Raw genomic sequence first — 13,997 nt, forward strand, 5'->3', positions numbered from 1 at the left:
TGAGGTGGGGGGTCACCACATGAGGGATTGTGTGAAAGCATTAGGAAGGCCGAGATCCACTTTCCTACAGTATCAAATAAGACACACAATTAGCGTTCACTTGTTAAATATGATTTGATAGAAAATAGGTCTAAAGTAACACATGCTATTTTTTTCAGCCCTTGAAAATTACTTTAAAATTGAGTATTAGCCGCTAGAATGAATATCTTTAGTCATAAGTCTTGGTTTGGGGTTGTTTTGTTTTGTTTTGCTTTGCTCTCGAGACACGGAGTCTCGCTGTGTAATCCTGCTTCTCCTGGAACTCTGTGTAGACCGGGATGGCCTCAGACTCAGAGAAACTTGCTTGCCTCTGCCTGCCAAATACTAGGACTAAACGTGTGCATAACCACGACAAGCACGTGAATCTAGGTTTTTGTTTGCTTGCCTATTTGTATTTTGCAGGGCTGAGGCTCAAACCCAGGGTCTCCTACACATTAGACAGACAGACTGCCACTGAGCCACACCCCAGTACATGAACTAAGATTCTGTTGGTTGGTTGGTTGGTTGATTGGTTGGTTTGGTTTGTTCTGTTTTTCCAGACAGGGTTTCTCCATGTATCCCTGGCTGTCCTGGAACTCACTCTGTAGACCTGGCTGGCCTCAAACTCATGGAGATCTGCCTGCCTCTGCCTCCCTACTGGTGGGACTAAAGGGGTATGTTGCCACAGCCCTACTTTCTCAACATAAATTTCATAATTAAGTCAGTGTTGATAAATGTGGGACAACCCTTTATCCTTCAGTGAATGAAATCTATTTGAATTATGTGAAAGTTATTTGCAAACCAGATTTTGATGTGTCAGGTTTATTTATGCATACTGTATATTTTTTTCTGTTGACATCATTGATACTGTCATAATCAAGTGTCTTATGCTCAAGTCTTCTAAAAACAATTTCATGACCGCTGTGGGGTCATTACAACAGCTACAGCCTACGCAACTGTCCAGTGTGAAGAAGATTCTGTAACTGGAGCTGGAAAGCTGGCTCTGGGCTTAAGAACACTGACTGCTCTTGCAGAGGACCCAAGATAGTTTCTCCTACCGATTTAGAATGCCAATTAGCAAAACTCTTGGCCTTTGTGAAGTAAATTGAGCTTTCCCACGATCCTGGAGCCTCAGCCTTGTCCCAGCTCCCAGTGAAACTGTTTGGGAACCATCGTGGAGAAGTCACTGCAGTCACACTACACCTAGAGGCGGGGCCATACTTCCACTGATGGGGGCAGGACATCGCATTACCAACTGTAGTGGCAGTGGAAATGGACTTAAAAGCGGAGACAGAAACAGTCGTTTCCATTAAAGGAAATGTTGCTAAGAAGTTGGAGAGAGGCCTAGCCACCTCCACCCTAATCCCTAGTGATGGAATAGTTTAAAGTCGCAAAAGCCCCAACTACCAAAAAAACAAAAAACAAAAAACAAAAAAACCCTGCTGCCGCCACCCTCACTTCAGGGAGAAATATATTCTAAAGCAGCCAGCATTCAGCCTCCCCGCCTCCCCCACCCCAGCGGCTCTGTTCAGAAACCATAACCTCCCCACCAGAGGAAAACTGACCGGACTCTGAGGGAGAGAATGCAAGTGTGTAGTCGACCGATTGAAAATCTGAAATGGTTCTAAACATCACATTTTTTCAGTTGATAGCTTTGAAGCACTCCTTTAATAAAAAAGGAAGACAAATGAAATATTGACTAACAAAGTAAACGCACACACGCGCGCGCGCGCGCGCGCGCACACACACACACACACACACACACACACACACATGAAATTAAAAGGTGTGCCTTTGAAGCTATGCCTGGTGGTGCACACCTGTAATCCCGGCACTCAGGAGGCCATAGCAGGAGGGTCGGGAATTTGAGGAAAGCCTGTGACATCTAGTGAGCTTGCTCTGTAAGGGAAGTAGGGTAAATTAAACAATGGAGTAAAAGAATAAATAAAATCCAAGGGATTAGTATTCCTAAGGATTATCCCTTGCACCAGCTTAATAAAGCAACGGCTAACTCCAGATGTAATGGTTCATGCCTGTGTCTCATCGATGGGAGGAAAATCCTGAGTTTGAGACCAGCTCGGACTACTTAGTAGCCCCTATCTCAGAACAACAATACTTGCAAGAGGAAAGGTGGAGAGATTAGCCCAGGATTGACCAACAGGAAAAGAAGCTTGGGCGAGATGTGCTAAATGCAGCCGTCAAGGAAAACACCCAACTACTTAGAAACTGGAGTACAGAAAAGCTGTTTCTTCTTAAAAACTAAGATCTGTGAGGACTGGCTGGAGATGGCTCAGGAGTTAAGAGCACTTGCTGCTTCTACAGAAGACCCACGTTTGGTTTTCAGCACCCATGGTGGCAGCTCACAGCCAGCTACCTGTGACTCCAGTTCCCAGGGGTCCCTGCCTTGTGTGCATGGGGTACATGGAGGACACATGCACACGGGAAAATACACATACTTGTAAACTGAAAATACATCTTTTAATTTTCTAAGGAGGCAGTTCCTAATTATGTCCTACGCGACTGACTTTTTTCTTTTCAGCTGAAGGTCACGTCATTGGACAGTCACTTTTTTTTTCCTACCACACAGAGACCAGAACCTATCTTTTGAATGCTAAGACACTGACTTCCTTCCGTGATCTTAGACTACGAGTCCATAGCTTGTGGCTGCAGGATTCAGAGCTCCAGGAAGACTGACGTGACATTGACAAAGGTCCTTATCGGACACGGAAGCCGGAGCTGTTCCTGAAGATTCCCGCTAAGACCAATCAAGTATTTCCCTACCACCTCGGTCACCCTGAAGGACACTGGGAAAACATCATGGGAATGTCAGGGAAGGAGAGGGATGCTGTTCAGAAACCCCGAATACACTGAAATACGTTTTATCTTCGGTTGGGGGTCTCCTGTCGGCAATCAGGATGGTTAAATGAAACAAAAGTCACCTTTAAAGAAACAAGCAAATAAACAAAGGCCACTTATCCTGACTTGGCAAGCGAAGTGCGGAAGGCGACTCAGGCCACGGATAGAGACAGAGACGGAGTTGAGATAATAGGGTCTCACAGGGTCTCACAGAGTCATGGTGGCTTCCAGACATTCCAGCAGGTTTTTTGTTTTTATGTATCTGGAGACAAGGAGGTCTCACACAGCCCGGGCGAGTCTGAAAGTCTGCCAGGGATAACCTTGGACTCGCCTGTAGCTCCCCAATGCTGAGGTCACGGGCAGTAACTGAGTTCTGTACACAGCCCCGGACTTTCTCTCCTTGGGAAGAGACCTACATCCATTGTCCGCATCCAAGTAGCTCTGGTCTTTCCGTTGGAGAAACAACAGAGTATATTTAATGAGCTTCGGGAAGAGAGTCCTTCCAGGGTTTCCCTCCCCTCCATTGAGAAAAGCTGATTGCTACCAAGAAACCCCCCTGAGGGCTAGACTGAAAGCTAAAGGCTCTTCCTACTACTTTGAGCCTTAGGATAGTAGAGGTTGTTTTAATTGCTGCTTGAGACAGGAGCTGACTCTGTAGACCAAGCTGTCTTGGAACTCGCTATGTAGCCCACCCAGGCTGGCCTCAAATTCGAAGATATACTTCTGCTACTGGTGTGAGTCACCATGCCTGGCTCTTAATTTCATTTCATTGATGACATATATACAGAGTGCTCTGAAAGTACGATTACATTTTAAATGATTACGATGCTTATCTAAGGTACCATGTCCCGCTTTTCCCCAGACAGAAAGCTCTGCTCTCTCAATGTCACAGAGCCTTGCCCTTTGTTCTACTTGGTACTGGGAGAGGAACTGCGCTGAGCAGCTTCCCAGGGAGATGCTGGCCTTCTGAGTCTGCATGCATCCCCTGGGATCCTATTAAAATGCAGAGGCTAGAGCAGTAGGTCTGGCCTGGACTTGAAATCCTGCCCTTGCAGTCAGCTCCCAAATAAAGCCAGGCCTCTGTGCATGGGCTGAACCCTGACCCACAGCCAAAGCCTATGTGGATTGTACTTCTTGAAGGCTTGACTATCTCCTCTCTGTCCTCCTCCCTCCCCCCTCCTCTCTCTCTCCCCTCCCCCTCCTTCTCCCTCTTCTCCTCTCCTCTCTCCCTCTTCCTTCCCCCCCCTCTCTCTCTCCACATTTTACTGGGGGTAAGGGGGGTCTAGAAATCGACAGGACTGTTTTGAATCCTCTGGAGGGGTGTATGTATGTATGAGAGAGAGACAGAGAGACAGAGACAGACAGAGAGACCGAGAGATGGCAGGCACATGGACCTTCGATTTCTCTGGGTGGATTCTGTCCACCTTGTTCCTGAGGTAGGGTCTTTCTTATTTGTGTCACTGGGTTATGGGGTCTGGGCTGGCTTCACTGTAAGCTTCTGGCTTATTCTGCTGTGTCTGACTCCCAGTTCACAGTAGGAGTGCTGGAGTGATAGGAACACCCCACTACATCTGGCTTTATACATGGGTTCTAGGCCTGAACTCGGGTTTTCAGACTTGCACCCTCAGAACCACCTTACAGGCTCCTCTAGACAGATCCTCATCCACGGCTAAGGGGGAAACTGTTGATTTTTAAAATGTTATGTGTAAATGTTCATTTTTCCCCTCTCGTATGCAGAACCTAGATTTAACTCTGTTGTGTATGTTTGTGATGAGAAATAGCATTTTTTAAGGGAGCAAAGAAACTGGGAGCAGGGGAGCAAGAAAAGTTACTGGAGTAAACAAACAAAGCCCAGTATGAAAGCAGCACTGGGAACCCCATTAGCTCAGTAAAGAGGGATTGCTGGCCAGACGTGATGGCACAGTCTTGAATCCTGGGACTCAGGAGGATGAGGCAGGCAGATCTCTGTGAGTTCAAGACCAGCCTGGTTTACAAAGCAAGTTCCAAGACAGCCAGGGCTACATAGAAGCCATGTCTGTGGCGGGAGTGGGGTGAGAGGAAATAAAAGAAGGTGGTAGGCCTTCCATCACCACCATCCACCAAATTGTGTTTCTTAAAGTTATAATAATTTCATATGTACCATTGGCCACTGAAAAATTGTTTTAGGAACATGTGAATCAATTAACAGCTTGGAATATAACAAACTCGTTTTTAACACAGTTAACCACACAATACAAGTTGAGTCAGACTTCCTCCTGGTTTCCATGTTTTGAGGCTGGCCTGATGTCTGTGGGTGAGGCTTCCCCTTCAGTAGCCAGCCTTCGTTCTGCGGTTTCCTCTAGAGCGGTGGTTCTCAACCTGTGGGTTGTGACCCCTTTGGCAAACCTCTTTCTCCCAAAATATTTACATTACGATTCATAACAGTGGCAACATCACAGTTCTGAGGTAGCAACAAAAATAATATTATGATTGGGGGTCACCACAACATGAGGAACTGTGTTAAAGGATTGTAGTGTTAGGAAGGCTGAGAACTACTGTCCTAGGGTCTTGGCCCCGACCCCAGGTAGCTACTTATCCATGACTCAGTGGAGACCTTCGTTCTCTCTCTGGGATAGAAATGCCTATGGAATGGTACCTTGGGGTGGCTTAAAAGAGAAAAGTAGCGATCTGAGATGAATCAAAGGAAGAGAAGAACACAGGGTACAGCCTACACGTGAGTCAGGTTCACCTCCAGGATGATCAGGAGACCCATTCTAGTGGCTGCCCCTTCCCCTTTAAACCCTGAGAGATTCTGTCCCGTGTTAAACAGGATGGCGTCTCTTAACAATCTGTGTTATCCCAAATCAAGAGGACTTTAAACAAAAGGGGGGAAAGTGAAGCATGAATTCCCAGCTGGTATGGATGGAAAGAGTTATCTTGGGTGAAGAAGCCAGTCTTTCCTTCCCATGTGCTCCTGGGAGCAGTTTCCCCGAAGTCGTTCCTAAATTTTGCATCTTGTTTTCAACACTTTTTAAATTAATTGTCATCTAGTTTTGAAATGTTTCTGCACTTTTCCTTCTCCCAAGTTCCTGAGACTGAGGAGAGCAGGGCTGCTGTAATTCATTGGTCCCGGAATCAGACAACAGAACGGTTCTGTGTCTGTCTCCCTTCACTTGCTACGAGACTCACACCTGCAGTTACATGAAGTTTTGTCCTTCAAAGCAACAGGGTCTTCTGTGGGGCCTGGGGCGGCAAGAACCAGAAACTGCAGGTTACTCACGCTGCGTGGGTTCAGTGTGGGATTGTAAAACTCCCACCCAGGAGTCATGGTAAGCTACAGCAATTACAACACCCATGTAAGACACGGTGGGCTGAGATCCACCTCCAAACAGAGGAAGCCCAGATCAGAGGTAACCATCAGAAACCTACATTCTGTCCCTGTTCATCAATGATGGCCAGGGCTGGAAAGATGGGTCAGCATGTAAACGCCCTTGCAAGTGACCTAAGTTCTATCCCAGGAGCCCGTGTCAAGGACAGACTCCACATGTTCCAGCGCAGGCTCTGCCCAAGTTAAATCTAACGTGACTAGCTTAGTTTCTACCGTGCCTCTGACTTGGCACAGTTCTGAGAAGCACCCCAAAGCAGAGCCATCTGGGTTGAATAAAAGAGGGAGGGTTTTTTTGTTTTCTGTTTTTTTTTTTTTTTTCAATTTGATTTCTCACATTTTGTTCCTCTTTGTTTTAAAGGGGGAGAAAAGTGTTGCGAAATAACCAAATTATTGCATAATTGTTCACAAAACAGAAGAGAGTTTTTTCAGCTCTCTGCCATTTCTGAGGAACCCTCATCTGAGAATTTCTCCATCCAACCCCTCCACCCCCACTCCCTGTGTACTTGGTGTCCACAAGTGCTCTGGGAACACTGACTGACTCAACCGAGTATCGAATAATGTCCAGAAAATCAAGTGCTCTTTGGGTGGTCTGAAATCCAGCAGTGTTTATTTCTTTTTAGATTCAGCAAAGTTTGGGGGGTTTGTTTATTTTGTTTTGTTTCTTCCTTTTTCCCCCCGCATTGGAGCATATTTTAGCATTTATGATCCGAGTTCTACTTCATGGTTCTAATTGAAATCATTAGGCATAAGTGAGGGGGTTGGTTTTTTGGATTTTTTTGGTTGTGGTTGTTGTTTTTTAAGACCAGCCCTAGTAGCTTTATAATTCAGTGAATCTGTACTTAGGAAAGGTTGCAGAATTTCTTAATGTCTTGATAATGTGGAAAATAATTGACAAATAATTCTTTTTTTTTTTCCCGTATGCTGTAGACTGCCACCTGCAGCTCATAGTTCCTTGTTTAAGTCTCACCAATGAAGGCCTGACTTTCTTTTTCATTTTAGTTATTACTGTTGTGTGTGCACGTGTGATATGTGGGTGTGTGGACACATACGTGCCTTGGTCAGCATGTGGCAGTTAAAGGACAACTTCGTAGAGTCGGTCCTCTCTGCCCACCATGGTGTGGCTTCCAAGAATGGAGCTCAGGTCATTGGCCTTGCCCTACAAGGCAGGGACTTTTCTGACCAGGCCCTTCTCTTCTTACTGGACAGCAGACCTTCAATTTTAAGAAAGAAGCCAGGCCTGGTGACTCCTAGAATCCCAGTGCCCAGGAGGGCTGCCATTACTCCTTGGCTACCTACATAGTGTAAGTTCCATGCCAGCCTGGCCTACAGACCTTCCCCCAGAAAACAGAAATTGTTGGTTCGGTTGGTTCTATGCCCACCTTACCAGGCACTTCGTCCTGGGAACGTGGTAGACGGGACAGGTTCATCTTCTTTCCCTCTTGTTTCAGTGAGATGGCTGAGGCGGGTGTTATATAAGCCAACCACGGTGCACAGATTTATGTATGACCTTTGCAGGGGAGAGGGGAGAGGGAAGGAGGCAGAGGGGGAGCCATAACTAGAGCCTTTCCTTTAACTGTCATTCAGACAGAACAGTGAATAACACATAGTACATAAAGACTTTAGTAGTTGTATGTGGATTAAACTCTATTCTAATTACATATCTTCTTGTATTCATACCCTCCCATGAAAGCGCCCTTGAAGCAGGAGAACCTTGCTATAATCGTCTGCGACTCTTTCGTGTCAAAGGCTTTGTGCACAATAGACCTGGAGTAATATTTGTCAAATCAACTTATCACCTGGGTTTTTACTAATCACACACTGCAAGTTAGTACAGTTGTATCATTGAACACATTATCACCCTTGCTATTATGATACCTCTAGTAACGACATAACAAGAACAAGTTATATAAAGGAACGATATAGGGGGGAAACCCTTCTCAATTAATGCGTGCCCATTATCCAGGGCTCTTAAAACCCCATAGCATTTATTTTTAAACCAGAGGTGATCTCACCCTCACCCACACCCCACCTACACTCCTACCCCTTACCCTGCCCCCACCTCCACCCTCACCCCACCTCTACTGCTACCCTCTACCCCAGCCTTCTTTTTTTTTTTTTTTTTTGGTTCTTTTTTTCAGAGCTGGGGACCGAACCCAGGGCCTTGCGCTTCCTAGGCAAGCGCTCTACCACTGAGCTAAATCCCCAACCCCTACCCCAGCCTTCTAACCCCTACCCTAGCCCTGCTCCCACCCGCATGTTTGTAGTCTCTGTCCTCTTACTCCTGCTTCCAGTTTCTGCAATGGTTACAGTTACAAGGCTTCCAGCGCTCTGTCTGTTTATCCTGAGATCTTCATAAAAATGTTTTCCCCCCCTGAGGAAGCAAAGCATAAAAACTTCCTTTGTTGAAAAATGTTAAAAGACCCATGAAATGAACCCACTTTTCTTTTGGTATCAGGGTAATGTAAATGAGTTCCCATTAAACGGTGCGTGGTACTCTGATAGTGCGTTTCGCCTCTGGGTGTGTTCGTTTTACTGTACTGTTCAGGCTTTAAATGTCCTCTAATCCCTCTGGGAGAGGGAAGCTAAGAGCTCCGTCACATGACTGTCTGGATGTTTGAAACGCTGAGGCTTATCAAAACCTTATGAATTTGGAGCAATAATAGAGCAAGTGTTGGCTCGCTATCTGGGGAGCGACTGCCCATGCACTGTGTAACCAGAATGTCACTTTAGGTGCTGTGGTTTCATATCACAGATGACTCTCTAATCTCCAAAAGAACTTGCCTCAATAGGGGGTTTATTTCCTTGGCAAATGAATTTCTTTTGACATCTGAATGATGTAGAGGTTCTGTACAGGCTGAGGATGTAGCTCTGAGGTGAGCGAGAGGAAGAGAGAGCGGAAGAGAGAGCAAGAGACCAAAATGTCTGGATTAAATAGGGAAGAAAGAGCCTCTGGGGGGAGGGCAGCTAAGCCCCTGGGCTGGGAAATTTAGGGTTGGAGGTGGGGTATTCCAGCTAGGACTGAGGGATGCTGGGAGAAACTGGAGGCCAGGTTTGCTTTGGTATGTAAAATATGCACCTCAGTCCCTTGTCCCAGAGTCCAAAACCAATCACTTTTTAAAATGATTTTTAAGGTAGGGTCTTTCTGTTTCTCTGTCTGTGTCTGTGTCTGTGTCTGTCTCTCCCTCTCCCTCTCCCTACCCCTCCCCGCCCCCCCCACCACACAGCTAGCCAATTCATCCAGGCTGGCTGGCCAGCCCAGAGAACTGATTCCAGTCCCTGGAGTTGCAGACCCGAATCCGTTTTGTTTGTTTTTGTGTGATTCAGTATTTTGCCTGCACACGTGTTTGTGCATCACACTCAAAGAGGCCAGAAGATGGTGTTGGACCTCCCAGGACTAGAGTGGTCGATGATTGTAAGCCACCACGTAATGCTGGGACTCGAACTCAGTCCTCTTGACTGCTGAATCCTCTCTCCAGCCTTCTGTATGTGGGTGCTGGTAATCCAAACCTGGGTCCTGATCCTTACGTAGTGAGAGCACTTTGTCAACAGAGCCGTCTCCTTCCTGCAGCCTCTTAATAAAAACGTTGAACATCAGATTTTGTCACAAACGCGTAGGAAACGCAAAGCGATCAGAATGGAGCACAGATCAGCACCGGGGCTATGCTAACCTTTAACCTTTAACGTTTAACCCTTGGGTGCCTCCACAGCCTTTCAGAACAGATTTACTTGCAGCATGTTGCAAGGCTCGATGATTTATCTGATTTGTTTTTCCCCTGGTGAAGATGATGAGGGAGGGGAGAGGTGCAGCTTAAACTCACATACACTGGCAGTTAACAAACTCAGTCGGAAGCCACTCCTCCTAGAAGATCACAACCATAATGCAGAGTCATTTTTTTTCCCTCCTGTTCTGTCTCAGTCTGCTATGTGAATATGTCATGTTTCCTACCCTCCAGTTGCTTCCCAGATATTCCTTAGAGTCCCTGAGGAGATCTCAACCAGAGACCGTGAAGATAGTTCTCAGTGTCTCCACCACTAAACCAGTCATTAGCTGCCCCAGCTATCCCATAATAGGCCCTGGTGGGTACATAGCTAATTCTAGAGCCATTGCTCTAGAGGTCCCAGCCTCAGTTTCCAAAGATTAGCGTGGGGCCTCACCTATGGACTAAGATGCTTTAATTGCACCCTGCTGCAGAGAACGTGGTGACAGAGGGATATGGGGATTTATTCTGCCCTGTGCCAGCTTTTAGGAAGCAAGGCCTTCCTCTACCTCAAAGAGGAGTCTTCCTCCGCCCCACAGCTCTTCAGCTGTGCTCACCTTCAACACACAGCTTCCAAGACAACTGTGCTCCCTGCTAGCCAGCGGGAAGAGGAGAAAGCCTGGAGGCACACACTGACCGCTCCAGGTCACACTGTGCACGTGAGAACGGTATCTTCAGCCCCACACACCTGTGGGGGGGAGCTGAGGAGTGGGTCGCTCAGGCACTGCCTTTGAGTGCCTCTCCTCCATTGCCCCAGAATTACCCTGCAGCACCCATGCTCTAACGCCAAGCAGCCAAAGGCGTCATTGGTTAGAGTCGGATCCAGCTTTCCTTACCAGCACTTTTCCCTACCCATAAAAGCAACTTTTTAAGGGTCCCTGGTGGTGCACGTCTTTCATCCCACTGCTCAGGAGTGGATCTCTGTGAGTTCAAGGCCAGCCTGCTACACAGTGATTGCCAGGACAGCCAGGGCTACACAGAGAAACCCTGTCTCAGACACAACAGAAGGAAACCTTTTCTAGCTCTTTCTTATTCTTCTCAAAGCCACCCATGGCCGCTCTTAACACACGACCACCCTCCTGCTGCAGAGCAGAGACAGAAGTGTCCAACCCTTCAGCCCTCTTCCCTGTTTCCTTCCATCAAGACCTCTAACCCACACAGCAAGTTTTTTCCTTCCTCTTCCCTTTGTCCTAGCAGAGGATGCTTCTTCCTTGGAGGCTTTCTCCTCCTCACCTAGATCCCTTAGCTGTTCAACTATTCATCTCAGCTGATACTGATCTTCTCATAATTTCAGTAGCAGTGTCCTCTCCTGAGAATATTAGAAACCTGTGGGCCAAAGCCGCCAGCTGCACCTCTCGTCTTTCCTGAATTTGCATGTATTGGTTCGTGTGGATACGCTGCTACTCGTTCCTGTGGGTGCCACAGAGCACAAGTGGAGGTCAGAGGACAGCTTGCAGGAAGAAATGTCTCCTGCCCCTGTGGGTACTGGAGCTGGAACTCAAGAGGTCATCAGGCTTGGTGACACACTTCTTTGTCTCCTGAGCCAGATCTCATTTCGTCAGTCCATCCTTGTGTCTTTTCCCATGGCAAGTGGGCAGTAACATTGGATACAGTTGTGACAGTTCCTGTCATTGCTAACGATGGCACCTCTGCCCTTAAGAATTAGCTGTGTCATGTTTTATATGAAAGATGACTCTGTGTGTGTGTGTATTCAACGTAGTGCTTCTAAGTGTACATGTTGTTTGTTGGAAATGCATTTCTTAGGGAAGATGCATTTAATGACTTTTGTGACCATTAAGTGGGCCGCTTTGAAATGATTTTGGAGTTGGGCGTAGTAAGGCACCTATAATGCCAGCTCTTGGCAGGGGATCAACAGTTCAGGACCTGAAGAGAAGAGGAAGAAGAAGGCTTTGCATCCTCTTACATAGGATGAGTCATCTGGAGATGACTTTGATGTCAACGAGGGGATGTGTCCTGGTTGTCTGCAAATTCTAAGCCGCTTCATAGGTGAGACTTCAGTAAGAGTGACAGCAGGCTCTGCATCTGCTGGGTTTGAGAAACATTCCCTACAGACACAGAAGGGCCTGCAGACATGCACAGGAAGTGATGGTTTTCACAGAAATTGTTAATGTTAACACCAATGCTGCACTTTGCTATCAGTGTTTTTATCTGACATGAAAACTATCTCAGGTCTTTGCCTTTCCCCATCTTTACGTGCAATTTTATGAGATGATCCCCACCACCACTGTTTTTTTTTAACCTTGAAATACCTTTTGGTATTTCCTCTGGGAAAAACCTTAAACAGAGGCTGGGTGGCCTTGAGGCGAGGTTTTCATAAGGCTTTGCTGAGTAATCGTTCCGTGTAAAATCCCAACCAGATCCATTACTGTGAAAATCAGGCAGCACATTGCCCAGGTTGACTCTCTCTGCGGTCGTTCCCCTGAACACCACAGGGTCACTGAGTGACATTTAATCATTGCCTAAGCTCAGTGACATGTAAGGTCTGTAAATCCGATAAGAATGAAATGCCTTTACATTCTAGGGAGCAGATTGTCAAGGAATTCATTCACAAAAGACAAATTCATACCATAGGCTTTTGTTTATATAAAATTACAGCCCGCGCCAGACAGGCCTGTAATCCGAGAAAGCTGAGGCAGGAGGATTGTCACATGTATGAGGCCAACTTTGGCTAAAAAGCAAGACCTGTCTAAGAAAATAATAATAATAATAATAATAATAATAATAATAATAATAATAAAATACAGTCAGTCCACAGGGAAAATGTGGAGAATAGACCACTGATATAGTTTGGTGATGGTTTAGTTTAACTACAAAAGAATGCCTTCTTCTTTAAAAAGAAGAGAGACTGACTCAGTTCCCCAGCTGACCCAGTGGATAAGAGCGCTGGCAGTTCACAACCACCTGTACCTCCGGTTCCAGGGTCTCTGTCGTGCTGTCTGCAGAGCAAGGAAATACAAGGGCTTAGACATCCTAGGCAAGGCCTCCACTCGCTACACCCCAGCCTTGAGTTACATACAGGTTGATGTCTGTGAGATAGTGGGACAAACATCTATCTCTAAACTGAGTAGTTAGTAAGGACAGTTAGTAGTTAGTAGTTAGTAGTTAGAACAGGGCCCCGTGGCCCATATGGAAGTGCCACAAGGCCACACAAGTTAGACGTGAGCTCACTTTAAGTAAGAATATGTTTACATGGCTGCTTATCAGGGCACTGTCATGGATGAGACTGGAGGAAGCAGGGGCTTTGACTGAGCTCTTCCGGTTTTCCCTCTGTGTGTGGTACAGCTGTCTAGTCCATCGCAGAGTCGGCCAGCCTGGGTCCACTGCCTGGCAAAGTGACCCTGAGAAAACCCATTTACCTCTCTGCCACTAGTCCCTTACCTGTGGCAGGAACGATTGCATCCCATAATAATACAGGGGCTAAAGGCATTATTGCTATATTATGTACGTAGCAGTCCCAAGTCCAGTGGTTGCCGTGGGGTTGTGTGTTTGCTTATGTTGTTGAACAGGGAACCAACCAAGCAAACAAACAAGAAACCTGAATCTGCTTGAAAGAAAGTGTAGCTGCTGGTACTGAAAAATAGGTAAACGTCTGAGAGATGGAGTTGAAGAATAACTAGTGTGGCCTCTGCCTATGAAAGGACGTAGAGACAGCCAAGAGACAGCCGAGGGCGAGGGACTAGTTAGGCTGGCCTCGCTCAGCAGGCAGGAAGTTAAGATGTCCCAAACTGCTGTCGTACCTTGGGTTCTCACACTGCATGACTGGTTTGGGGGATTTGTCAGTAATGGAAATAACCATCCTGTGATAGTTCTTTGGACTCTGAGCAATTTCTGTCCATGGAAAAATAAAGAATCCAAATATTTATTTATTTGTTTGAGGCAAGGTCTCACAGTGTGGCTCTGGATGGTATGGATGGAGCTCCCTGTGTAAACTGTGTTGTCCTTGAACTCAGAGATTCACCCGCTTCTGTCTCCCAGGT

General features: G+C 46.5%; 1 protein-coding gene across 1 annotated transcript in view; it reads left to right on the forward strand.

Moving 5' to 3' along the window:
• The window catches only part of Reep3 (receptor accessory protein 3), an 82,444-nt gene that overhangs the window by 41,176 nt on the left and 27,271 nt on the right, over positions 1–13,997 (forward strand). The window lies entirely within an intron of this gene.

The sequence above is a fragment of the Rattus norvegicus genome, chromosome 20 (genome assembly GCF_036323735.1).
Source record: "Rattus norvegicus strain BN/NHsdMcwi chromosome 20, GRCr8, whole genome shotgun sequence".
NCBI lineage: Eukaryota > Metazoa > Chordata > Mammalia > Rodentia > Muridae > Rattus > Rattus norvegicus.